This window comes from Lycium barbarum, chromosome 10 (genome assembly GCF_019175385.1).
Source record: "Lycium barbarum isolate Lr01 chromosome 10, ASM1917538v2, whole genome shotgun sequence".
Taxonomy (NCBI): domain Eukaryota; kingdom Viridiplantae; phylum Streptophyta; class Magnoliopsida; order Solanales; family Solanaceae; genus Lycium; species Lycium barbarum.
In genome coordinates this window covers 11,210,042-11,224,297 of record NC_083346.1, presented here as the reverse complement: position 1 = coordinate 11,224,297, position 14,256 = coordinate 11,210,042, and the positions used below count along the sequence as shown (strand labels likewise).

General features: G+C 36.3%; 1 long non-coding RNA gene across 1 annotated transcript; it reads left to right on the top strand.

Moving 5' to 3' along the window:
• The first annotated feature begins 1,992 nt into the window (after positions 1–1,992).
• LOC132615796 (uncharacterized) lies at positions 1,993–3,580 on the top strand. The gene is made up of 2 exons (XR_009572847.1): positions 1,993–2,045; positions 3,145–3,580. It is a non-coding gene; the product is annotated as an uncharacterized LOC132615796 (long non-coding RNA).
• Positions 3,581–14,256: the final 10,676 nt, after the last annotated feature.

The window sequence follows — 14,256 nt, the reverse complement described above, 5'->3', positions numbered from 1 at the left end:
ATTACTACAAGTATTTTTTTTATGAGCATGTCATGATCATATTACACCGCGCCTAGTTGGCCGGGCAGTCACCGCCAAGGCGGGCAGCTATACGGATACACCATGACCTTTTGGCATGGGCAGACACCACTAGTGGGCGGCACGAGATGGTACCCCGGACGCGGGAGGCCTGGACGCGGGCTAATGTTATTGATTATTACACCGTTCCAATATGGACGGGCAGCTTGCATATTATGCATATATGAAATTATGATGAGTATGAGTAAGACGACATGCATTACTTCTTTTATGATTGTCATTCAGATTCAGATGTTTCATATTGATGTTCACAATATATTAACACTGTCTTTCTTTATTATTTATGCCTCTCATACTCAGTACAATGTTCGTACTGACGTCCGTTTTCTTTGGACGATGTGTTCATGCCCACAGGTAGACAGGGAGGTGAGCTTGGTTCAGACCCTTAGTAGCTGTTAGCTGATTGAGAGCACTCCATTGTCCGGAGGTGCTTATGATTCTTCTTTTGGTATATATGCATATTTTGGGCACGACGGAGTCTTGTTCCGTCTATATGTTTAGTATGTCAGTAGAGGCTCGTAGATACGCAGTGTGGGTCAGATGGTCTTACAAGATGTTATTATTATGTATATATTATTTTGATGGCCGAGAGGCAAATGTATATAAGTATTTATGTTTCTATATAAAGTAAGATTTTCCTACAATTCGTGTATAAAATTGGTAAAAGGGCATTAAATGAGTAACATGAGTATTAGAACGAGTAGTGCTCGGTGGCTAGCCCCGGGTACCCGTTACGGCCCCTAGCTGGGTCGTGACAATTTATCACTTAGAAGCTTCAAGACAAGTTGACAAAGGAGAAAACAAGAGAAAGAAGAGCAAAAATAAGAAGGCCATACGGCCATGACAATGGGATTTTAGCTCCTTGAAATATTGTTCCAAAAATTATTTTCTTGTGGTATTCCTACTAATTCAAGGGTCCTTTACAACTTGGTGTAGTTGTTTTGGAAGATAGAGAGCTTGTTTCATCAAGTTGACAACTTGTTCAAGTGAAGAAGATTGTAGAAAAAGGTAAGAATCAATTCCTTTTTCTTATGTTATGAAGGTTTGTTTGTGTTGTAGTATGTGGAAATGAGTAGAAATTATGGAAATGTGGAAGTTTGCAAGGTGGGTGTGTGTGTAGGCATGTAGCCGTGTGTGTGTAATGTTGTATGAATATGATGAGTTGAATTTTATGTTGTGTTCTAGTTGTGGTTATGGTGAAATTTATATTGGAAATGAAAGTTGAGTGAATTTGGTTGAAGTTGGAAATATAGGTGTTGGCCGTGTGGTATATGGAAGTTGAAATGGAGATGAATTAATTTTGTTTGATATGTTGGTTGTGTTGTTGTGATCCTTATAATGTAAAGGAAGGTAAAATGGTTTAAGTTGGCCTTGAAATGGAATGTAGAAGATTATGTTAATTTAGTATTATTTCATGATATTATGGAAATGAAAATGTTAAGGTACAAATTATGATTATGGTTGATGAAATTGGAAGATGGAAATATGTTATGAATATGTAGATTGAAGATTAGAAGTTTTGGATGGATTATGGTTTTGGTGGAAAGTTTGTATATTTTGTATATCTTGTGAATATTTTGTAGAAATGATATGAAATGCTTCCGAATTATATTGTAATGATCTTGATTAGTAATGAATGTAAAAACATTGAGATTGGTTTGGAAATGGGAAGTTGGAATGAAAGTTATTGCACTATGTTGGAAAGAGGACTAGTTATGCTATATTGTGTTGTGTAGTGATTGTTGTTGTTGTTGGTGTTGTTGTTGGGTTGTTGTTGATTTATTTTGGCCGAGTTAAATCTCGGGGATGTTGTATATATAGGGGAGATGCTGCCCAAATTTCTGTAGACAAGAATTGGTTAAGATTGGATTCTTAAAGCCTTATGATTAATATTTGGTAAATATGACCAATTGTAGATTTCGAACGAAACGGGAATTGAGTTTGAACGAGCGTAAGAAGTGAAAAAGGTATGTAAAGCTATCCCTTTTCTTCTTTTGGCATGTCCTAGATATACTAGGTTGAGATTTGAGCCTCGGGGGTTATTCTGTCCATAGAAATCCGAGTCTGATTTTGGGTACTATTCATTCAGTGCAATTGAACTATAATCCTTATGTTTTGCTGGGAAACTGTTCAAACATCCATAACTTGCACAAATATGATAGAATCGCTTTGAAACTTTCATGGATGACTCCATAGAGTCTAATGTTCGTGATTTATGTCCGCCACCTCGACTTGACCCGAGGTGGGCCCATTACCCCCGAGATTTCCTTCGTTTGTCTGATTTGATCTAATTTCGTATGATATAAAAAAGGAAACTTTTGCCTATGAACCTAAGGTTCCGTTTGATTTGTTCCATAAGTTATTTGAGAGTTCCTTAAATGTGAACGATACTGACTTTTCAGAAAAAGACTTATGAAGTATATTATCGAAAGTTTGTAAATTTAAAAGGCTTATATCTTTTGTATGCTACTTCCGACAGACTCGATACTTACTTTGGACCTTCTGATCTCAAATATATGTATACGTACTTATTTGTCGAGTCTGGGAATTTAATTATGTATATGCATATGATTTCCGCACTACTTTGCTCGTGCCTGCTATTATGACATCGTTCGCCGGTTCCCGGGCCGGTTTTGTGATCGTGCGCACTATGATATATTCGACCGTATGTTGTGTTACGGTTCCCGAGACCTCGCCATAGGGCCGGGTACCGTTTATGGAGTTATGCTGTGATATGGCTTATGATATGATTTGATGATGTGATATGTTATGTTCGGAGATGTACGGAGATTTGAAACCTTCTGGAGTTATGCTGTGTGTGGCACCAGCGTCGGAGTGGTGACCACGTTCCTGAGCCTTATGCATAATTTTCATTTGCATGATATATATATATATATATATATATACATATGCTTTCAGCACAGACTTTGATGTACTGATTCGGTATTTTCTCTCTGTACCTTTCACTTCAGTTGTGATTTGGATTTCTGTACTCTATGCTTTACATACTCAGTACATCTTTCGTACTGACCCCCTTTCTTCGGGGGCTGCGTTTCATGCCCGCAGGTACAGAGGTTCGTGATCTGCCAGTGTAGGCCACACGTTCTGCTATTACAGAGTGCTCCTTTTGATCCGGAGCTCGTATGTTGGTATATATCTTTTATGACGCATATGTTTGTGTACATTTGACTATTTGGGGGACGGCGGGGCCCTATCCCGTCATATGATTCAGTTATGATTTGTAGAGGCCTGTAGTCATATATGTGGGTCATGGGTCACGTGTGTGTTTGTTTGTGCATGATCTGCGTTTTAGTGCAGTTCCGGTTGCTAGTATGGCCAAAACGGCCCATTTGTCTGCACACGTATATGTACCTGGCGATGTACATTCCGCCAACCTATCAGATTTGGATACGGCCAAAATGGCCTGTATATTTGTATATGTGCATATGTACGGCGATGTGTATTCCGCCGACCCTTTTGATTTGATATGATATTCTGTATACGCGACCGCTTAAGATATTATTTATTTTCAGTTTTGTTTAAAAAGATGAATAAGCAATCCGAGTTAAGCTTTAATATGACGATTTGACTTGTATGTCTGTTTGGGTGTCCAAATAGGGCACCAGTCGCGGCCCACGGGGCTGGGTCGTGACAATTAACATCCCCTCCTTTACCTTTAGGATTCTTTCTGCTATTGTTTCCTCTTGGAGACAGTCCTTGTTTATGAATAACAAGGTCAATCTCCTTAGAAACCGGATCTTGTTGTTGCTCATGGTCCTCAAGGTGATCAGTGAAGTTGTTGGCAACTTCATCCCCATCACTTGAGTCATCCTGTTCTTCGTCTTCAGTAGCACTGGCATAGTCTTCTTTCTCCTCTAGTGGAACACTTTGGATATCAGGAGGGGCACTTTGAATATCTGGTCCATGTCTCTCAGAGGATGTAGATTCCTGAATAGTTTCAAGAGATCCAAGCTCCACCACCAAGTTTCCAGTTAAACCTTCCATTGTTGTAACAGAATTAATAAGAATAGCATTGTTATTCTCCTTACTCGCTTGATGAGTGCACTGCAGTTCAAGAGATCCAAGGTCCACCACCAATTTTTCAGTTAAACCTTCCATGTTGGTAACAGAATTAATAAGAATAGCATTGTTATTCTCCTTGTTTGCTTGATGAGTGCTAGAACTGCAGTCCTCTTTGTCAGTGTTAGCTTCAAGTCGAGTTGTCGAGTTTTATAGCAATTATTTACATAGCAAAAGTATCAAAATACTCAATCTATGGGGATCAACTCAAAACGTCTACTAATAAAGTCATTTAATTTTTTTCAAAAGCCATAAGATACTGGTTAAACTGTACTCCAACATCTAGATTAACGTCGGGTCACCATAAAAAGAGTAATTATATGTTGATTAATATTGAAATTACTTACCCAAAAAATTGCTCATGGAGTAATCTATATCTATATCTATATATATTATAAAGCTAGACATAGGACAAGGTGATGTGATATCTCTGTATGACCAGCATTTGCATTTATCTTTTTTCTCAATTTTTTTGGCATTTTCTCATTTTAAATTGCATTTCTGTATTTAATTTGATGTTAAAAACCCAAACGACATAACATTAACAAAAGAACCGTTTCTTCAACTCCTATTAAATGATTATTCCAAACGTCTCTATCATGGAGTAATACATTTATTTGTATGAGGAATTCACTTTTTTCTTAGTTTCTACTAAACTCCTACTACTATAGAATTTGCATGAATCTTAAGAAAAGGTGTAGAAACTATACAATCTTGACTTGTTTCCATTCATTCACCAAGAGAGAATATATATAGGATACAATCTTGAACCCTAGTGAAACAAGGAAACTAAGATCCTACTGAAACAAGAAAACTAACTAATATATGGTAATTATCTCCCTACAAATATGCTACCAAATAATATCAAATAATATAAAGATATTATACCACAATACCCCCCTCAAGTTGGAGCATGGGAATAAAAAATGCCCAACTTGGAAAGCAAGAAGTCAAACTGAGTTTTGCCGAGAGCTTTGGTAAAAATGTCTGCCAATTGTGAAGATGTTGAAACGTGTGACGGAGAAATCAAACCTTCATTAATTGCATCACGAACAAAGTGACAATCTACCTCAATGTGCTTTGTTCGTTCATGGAAAATCGGATTTTTTGCGATGTGCAAAGCGAACTGACTATCACAAAACAATTTGATCGCCTTGGGATGTTGTATACCTAAACTCAACAACAGACCTCTCAGCCACTTCAACTCACAAGTGACCGTAGCCATGGACCTATATTCAGCCTCTGTAGAAGATCTAGAAACTGTGTGTTGCTTCTTTGTCTTCCAAGAGATGGGAGATTGACCTAGAAATACTAACCAACTTGTCAACGAACGACGAGTAAGCGGGCAAGCCGCCCAATCAGAATCACACCATCCCTGCAAAGTCAACTCACTGTCGGCACATAACAAAATACCCTGTCCTGGTGTGCCTTTCAAATAATGGACCACTCGTAAGGCCGCTTCCCAATGTTCAATTCGGGGTTCTTGCATGAATTGAGACAAAATATGAACAAAATATGCCAAGTCCGATCGAGTGACCCCCAAATAAATCAAACGCCCGACTAATCTACGGTAGACCTCCGGATCCGACAACAAATCTCCATTTGCAAGGCCAAGTTTATGATTTTGCTCAATAGGGAACCCACTTGGCTTTGCAACTAACAATCCTGCTTCAGAGATAATATCAAGAGTATACTTGCGTTGACACAAAAACAACCCTGATGAACTACGAGCTACTTCAATACCCAAAAAATATTTGAGAGACCCAAGGTCTTTCATTTTGAAACAATCACTCAAATAGGCTTTGAAAGTTGCAAGTGCAGCGGAATCATTCCCAGAAATAATAAGATCATCAACATAAACCAAGATATTAATCTGAATATTCCCTCTAGTAAATGTAAAAAGAGAATAATCAGAATAAGATTGAAGGAAACCGTACCCTTTCAAAGCAGTCACCAATTTTGCAAACCAACATCTAGGGGCCTGTTTCAACCCATACAGCAATTTGCGCAAACGACACACCAACGTAGGATCTGGACTTTCAAACCCGGGAGGGAGCTTCATATACACCTCCTCATCAAGGTCACCATGTAAAAAGGCATTATGAACATCCATTTGGTGAAGTTCCCAATTTTTGGATGCTGTAATGGCTAGGAAGGCTCGAACAGTAGTCATCTTGGCGACCGGAGCAAAAGTTTCATTGTAGTCAATCCCCACTTGTTGATGATTTCCCAACACAACCAAGCGCGATTTGAGCCGTTCCACATCTCCATTTGACAAAAACTTGGTCTTGTACACCCACTGATTACCAAGTGCTTTCTTACCCGGAGGAAGATGTTCCAAAGTCCATGTACCATTGTCTTCCAATGCACGTATCTCTTCTTTCATTGAATGTCTCCAACCTTCGTGTTTCATGGCTTCTTTGAAGGTCTTAGGATCCTTACCCGAAATAATAACTGCAAGAAACTTACGATAATTTACAGAAAAATTGTCACAATTAATATAGTGTGCCAAAGGATAGGGAGTACCTGAGGATTGATTGTTAACAGGAGTTGTAGGGGACGGACTATTAGCAAAAACTGAGTGTGTCACATAATCACGAAGCACAACAGAGGGAAATTTCTCCCGAAAATCACGCCCCAAGACACCTTCCACATTCGTGACTGGGGTATGGTGTTGCTGCCCTCCCCCCCCTCGCTGCCAGCGGGCGCTGGGTTCCCAGCGAGCTGTGCAGTGGCTGTTGGCAGCCGCTCAGCCTCGCTGCCAGCTGGCGCTGGGTTCCCAGCGGGTTGGACAGTGGCCGCTGGCTGCAGCTCGGCCTGGCTGCCAGCAGGCACTGGTTGGGCAGTGGTTTGCGGCTGCTGCTCGGCAGCCTCCGAACTATCAACTTCGCCCCCTAATTCATCCCCGAACACCATAAAATCACGATCAATTTCAGCACCCTCATCAAAAAAACTAGACGAAATATTAATATCTTCCGGACAAGAAAAAGGAAACACATCCTCCACAAACTTTACATCACGAGAGACAAAAAATTCTTTCGTATCAAGATCAAACAACCGACCACCCCTTCTTACCAAATGGATATCCCACAAACAAACACTTTCTGCTCCGACTAGCAAATTTGTCACCCTGAGTTTTTTTATTATGAGCAGAGCACAAACACCCAAAAGTAAGAATAGCATCAAAAGAAGGAGGTTTATTGAATAAAATTTCAAAAGGTGTTTTATTTTCCAATTTGGGTGTGGGGGTACGATTTATGAGATGAGATGCAGCAAGAACACATTCACCCCAGAAAAAAATAGGCAAATTGGCCTGAAATCTGAGAGCCCTCGCAACATTCAACACATGTTTATGCTTTCTCTCTACCCTCCCATTCTGTTGCGGAGTACCCACACAAGAGGTTTGAAACAAAATACCAATGGCGGAAAAATAATCGATCAAACAATTAAATTCTGTACCATTATCACTTTGTAAAACTTTAATTGTTTGATTAAATTGTCGATCAACCATAGCAACAAAAGCCATAAACATCGGAAACACTTCTGTTTTATCAACCAACAAGTAAATCCAAACAGCTCGGGAAAAATCATCAACAATTGTTAAAAAATAACGAGCTCCACACGACGAAACATGGCGATATGGGCCCCACAAATCACAATGTATTTTCTCAAATATTCTAGATGCATTATTATCACTTAAAGGAAATTTGTCTCTAGGATGCTTAGCACGTTAATACACTTCACAATCCTTTGTTAAACTACTCTTATCACTACTGACATGAGGAAGCAACTTAACTACTCTCTCGGAAGGATGCCCCAATCGTCGATGCCACAATTCCAATGCGGACGTTGCCACGACAGTAGACACATGCTGCACCACGTCCGGTTTGCTAAAATAGTATAGTCCGTCCCTCCTAACTCCCGTTCCAATCAGCTCATTCAGTGGGTCATGAATAGCACACATATAAGAATTAAAAGAGACAATAGTATGTAAATTATCAATAAGTTGGGGGACGGAGAGTAAGTTGCAACGTAAATAAGGCACATAAAGGACATGATGTAAGGTGATTTTATCTGACAGTCGAACAGAACCTTCCAAAGAAGCAAGCACCTTTTCACCATTAGGCAAACCAATAGGACAATCAACAGTATGGACATCAAACAACCAAGATTTCTCACCGGTAACATGATGAGTAGCACCAGTGTCAATAATCCAAGAAAAAACATCAAACTTACCATTCAAGCGATTTTCGGGAATTATAGCATTACCAAAAAATCCCGTAATAGCCTTCCATTGATCGGAAGTAAAGTGCTGACCGACAGGCAGCGTTATTTGATGCGCCCTTGAAACGAGTAGGCGTGATATAGTCCCCGGGTCGGTCTTGAGGACCGAGAAAATAAGGAGAATTAGACTCAATTTTGGGTGGTGGTGGAGGAGGTACGGCGTCACCGGCCATGGAAATTTACGATGAAGAGAAGAAAAAAAACGTGTGGCCTGATACCATGTAAAAACTATACAATCTTGACTTGTTCCATTCATTCACCAAGAAAGAATATATATAGGATACAATCTTGAATCCTAGTGAAACAAGGAAACTAAGATCCTAGTGAAACAAGGAAACTAACTAATATATGGTAATTAGTAAAATAAGGAAACTAACTAATATATGATAATTATCTCCCTACAAATATGCTACCAAATAATATCAAATAATATAAAGATATTATACCGCAATAAAAGGCCATAAGGACTCCAAATACATAAGCACAGACTGGAGGTGAAGGGGCGTGAATGACACTGAAATTTGTTATGCGGATTGAGAAAGCGATAGCAACTGTGGCATAATCTTCTTTTCCCTTTAATTTTTCTACGTTAGCTTGTTATACATCATTGCATAATCTTTTTCCCTTTTAATTTGATTCCTTAAAATTTCATCACAAAAATATATTGAAAAATCAGCAGTGTTAATCCCACAGGCCACAACAATCTCGTGAAGGGAGGGAGTAAATATCGTGTTTGGGGAGTGTTTCGTACGTATTGCAAGCTTTCAAATTTATATTCTTGATCCATATTTTTCAGCGATCAAAAGGTGATATTACCTTTCCAAAAGTTTTCTACTATTTTGCACAGCAGGAAATTTTCTTATCTGTTGATTTTCTCATTATTGACCAGAAAAGTTATTAATTAAAAGTTGGGGTGGTTTTGAACTTTTGACTGATTCGGTGTATCCAACAGTAGTTTTGATTCATTGAGGTTTCGCAGTATACAAGAATTATTCTTTGGGTTTAGTTAAATTTTGAATTTTGATTCTCACTGTTGTCAGATTATGGAAACGTTCTCCTTTTGTTTCCTTGCCTTGGTTTAGTTTTATAATTTAGTTTGCCTTGGTATGTGCCAGTTTTTCTTTTTTTTTTTTAGGGGATTTACGGGTCTGCTATTTTGCAACTTTTCTTATTAGGGGATTTACGCATCTGCTATTTAACAAAGAAAAGGAATTGATTAATTTGATATATATGCATTGATATATAGCAAGAAGTGCTTCACCATACAAATTAAATGACAATTTAGCATATAGCAACAAAGCATTAGCCTTAATTTTCTAAATAAATTCTATGTCTTCTTTCTGCTAAACGGATTTGACGAGGAGTAAGACGAGCAGAACGAGAATAATGTTATTTTCTTCACAAATAGTATTGATACGATGAAATATCTCGGTAATTGATTAGGTGACATTATTATACTCTTCCTTTGATTAAATATTTCATTTTTGCTTCAAAAATATCGGTCAAGAAAGAATAATTTCATGCAACTACAAGTTTACAACTCAAGTAAGTCCAATATCTCCCTTCTTATGTATAAGTTTTTAATGCATCAAGTTTCTGATTGAATTCAAAACTATCTAAAAGTGCAACTTCCATTTTACCTGCTAGAGTCTAGGGAAATTATGATATTTGTAAGTAAATATGTCCACAAGTTGATTTTCAGGATTAGACCCTGCCGGTCGTCTAAATCAATTTGACTCTAATTCTATAAAATTTAGTTATATATATATATATATATGTGAAAAGTTTTAATTCCTTCTATTTAAATTAAATTTATGGCCGAAAATTAATATTATGATTTATGTGTGACCGCGCAAAGTGCAGATAAAATTACTAGTTAATCTTTAATTGTAGAAACAAAATAAAGATCCACTTATGCCGTCTAAAGTCTAAAGCATAAAATAAAAGTTTCAATAAGTCGCAATATTGCGAGTCTCCATCAAGAACAAATAAAATTTAACAGCCTCGTAATTGACTAGTTCCTCTTCCTAATGTACATTCTTCTAGAAAGAGCAGAAAATCTATATAATACAATACAAACATAAGACTTGAAAACTGTAGAAGTGTCCATAATGTAGTTTTCACTGTTTATCGAGTTGAAAATTAAAAGGACAAGAAATAAATGGACTATAGTATTATAATATATCATATCATGGGGATTGGAGGAGCAAATGAATCAAACTGGCATGATTCACTGAATAAACCCCAAGATCCAGTTCTCAAATACAAGTAAACGAACCAAATCACAAAAGGACAGCTGCCAAAAACAAAGAGATATATTTTTCTGAAGCCTATTCTTCTAAAATAACTCTTCTAACTTTATTATAAGTGCTACTTCCCTCCGTCTCAATTTATATGACATCATTTGACTTGACATAAAATTTAATAAAGAAAGAAAGAAAGAATTTTAAAATTTGTAGTATAAAATAAATTCTAGACATTTGTGTGACTACAAATCATTTCTTTTTTGATAACTAACATCTTTATTAATCACCAATTAACAATCATTACAAATTTAGCACAACCGACACAGCTTGCTAAATCTGTTTATCATTTTTTTTTTTTTGGAACAAATAAAAAAGGAAAGAGAGTCACATAAATTAGGAACAAAGAAATTAGATTGTTAATTATTTAGTTAATTAATTTCATCGACTATTTCATTTTTAATTGATAATATAACTAATTTATTTGATCGTTTTTGAGACGTTATATATCATAAGTATAATTTTATAAATCAAATTTTATGAAGTATCTTTGAACTTAGACAATTATTACATGGACTATTAACATTATTCTAGTAATAAATATAAATATTTGGAAAAAATAAAGACTTTTTGTTTGAGCATATTAATTAACAGTGTATTTTTCTTATTTGCGAGTTTAAATTCATAGATTATATCGTTCACACAATTAACGTGACTCAAAGTAAGCAAGGGTCTAAGTTCGAGTTTCATCACAATCTATTTGATTCATGTATAAAAGAAAAGTTTGTTATAAAAGGGAGTGTATGCATCTAAACGAAAAGATTTACCTTCGCTAAGAGTTTATGCCTTTAGATGAAACGATTCATGCGATTCTAGACAGACTCTGTGAAAAATATATATGAAAATATTAATCTACTGATCAATTAATTTTACATGATTACCAAAAAGATGGTTCTAATTTCAATCTGTTGATAAATACACCATTTCTCTACCTTCAAGTTCAAGGTACTAGTAGGAGTTTTTCACACACAAGACACAATAGGTATATATGTTCATTTTTCACTATTTAAGTTATTGACAGAAACTACTAAAATATCTCTATTTTTTCATTGATTTCCCATTGAAAAATGTTCTGTGACTATTTCCTACTGAATGTCGGTAAGAAAACCTATATGGTAGTGTTTTTACACGGAAAAATTAGAAAGTTTTCCAGTGTTTCAATGAGAACCTGTTCCCACCATGTGTTTTCCGAGTGAGCTGGTTCGGTAGGAATAAGTTGGAAAAATCATGTTTTATAGTATAAATTTTCCACTAAATGTCAGTGCGAAAAAACTCTGTTTCTAATAGTGAGATACCATAAGATATTTGAGCATTTTAATATTACAATTATCATATTAAAGTGTCAAATTTATCAACAACATTTATCAACATTCACGTTAGTGGCCATTTAAAAGGAAGAATGTGCTCATAATTTTTCTTGTAACTCACCTCACCATTATCATATTTATTCACCCATATTTCTCTTGTAACTCACGTAACCTTTATAAACCATAATTCTCCCGTTATCTACTCATATTATTACCCCACTTTCATCCAACACCTATAAATAGAAGTCATCCTTACCGCGTGGGAGTAGAGAAAAATATAGAGTGCCTGAAAAGAGAGGGAAAAAAGAGGGTTTATTTAGTTGAAGAAAGGTTTGTTTGTTTGTTTGTTTTTTTTTTTTTTTTTTTTTTGTGGAGTTTTGGACTCAACATCTTGTCCAGGGTTTGTTGAGTTATATGACATGGTCAGATAACGTTGTATCCTGTAGGGGACAAGTCAAGAAGATTAATGCTGGATCGGTAAAGATTTGCTGTAGTGAGCTTGAATCTCCTTAAAGATAGCAAGATATCCGCACCTCGGCCTAAAAATACTTTTATTTTTTCATTTTATTTTTCAATTGTAAATGTATTTTCAGTTGTATTTTTACGGACAGATACTCTCGCAGAACAAAAGAGCAAGTCCATAAAGGAAAACTATGAATATAGAGAAACATCAATAATTTGGGAGGAACAAAAACTGGGAAAGCGTTGAACTAATTGAAACAAAAAGCTACGCCCTCCTGTCACGTTACTTGTTATGTTTTGTCGTTTATACGCTCATTAATAAATTATTAATTAAAAAAGTGTTTGATAATTTATTTTTTATTTATTCTTTAATTTGATCCCAATTTAATGCTACTTTCTTTCACCACATTAATTTGGCTCCACATTTATTAGTGTAAAAGTAAAAGTGAAAAATATATGATTAATTTTATCTTAATTTTTTAAAATGCCATGTATTTTGGACAAATTATTTTTAATAACCAGGTCAAGTAAAACGGACTAGAGGGTGGACTAGAAGGAAACCGTCGACATCGAAAATCAATTGATAGAGTTGACGTGTCAAGCGAATATAAAATCTCACAACCCCTCAGATCTCGTTTATGCATTCTTTTTAAATCTGTTAAAAAAAACATCATATTTTTGTATTGGTGAATTTTAATTTGAAACATTTTCATTCAGAAGCGGATCCAGGATTTTAAGACGGGTAGCCATCATTATCTTAACATAAACGACAACAAAAATTTAAATAACAACTGAGGGATAATACTGTGTCGGGTCGGTCACTAATAGCGTAGTAGTGGCGAAAATAGCAAGTATATAGGTTAAATATGTGTAATAAATAAAATTTAACACAGTGAAGCAAATGAAAGAGATAGCTCAGTGGCTAAGGCTGTGCAATATGTGGTGAACAGTACAAGTTCGAATCAGGGCGAGCCCATTTAATGCTTATTGTCTTTGTTTTCCTAAAAATTGGCTCAAATCGAGTTCGATCCGGGGTGACATGTAAGAAAAGCAGCAGTTACAATCAATGTGCTCCAAAGAGACTTTCATTTAGTTAGAGTGCACAATCAAATATATACTAATTTCTCAAGATATATATACATAATTTTTTTCGATGGGAGTGCACCTTCCATATGGGTGCGCCTGTGTTTTCATTCTACCTTTAATGCATCACGCATCCCCCAAAATATATAGGAAAGACATGACATGTTTAAAATTTTAAAAGATTCAAATGAAATTTTTTGGTATATGATACATATTTAAGATTATAAGTAGGACACTTAAAATAAAGGTGTCAACCGGTTCCGTGTAACCGGTTTTAACCGGTAACCGGACCGGTTAAATCGGAACCGGAACCGGAACCGGTATAACCGGTTAATCGGTTTCGGTTAACCGGATATTAGTTAACCGGTCCGGTTTCAATTTTTTCTTAACCGGAACCGGACCGGTTAAACCGGTTAAAATTAAAAAAAAAAAAAAAAAAAAAAAAAAAGGAAAGAGCCGTTGGACTTGGGCCTCGGTAATGGACCGTTGGCAACGGTCCATTTGCAAAAATGGCCGTTGCCAAACGATCATTTTCTTAATTTTTGGCCCCCAATTTTTTTTTTTTTAACACTTTAACCCCTCCCCCACCCCTATATAAACCCTTCTTCATTTTCATTTCAATTCACTCTTCTTCATCTTTCTCTCAAATCTCAATCTCT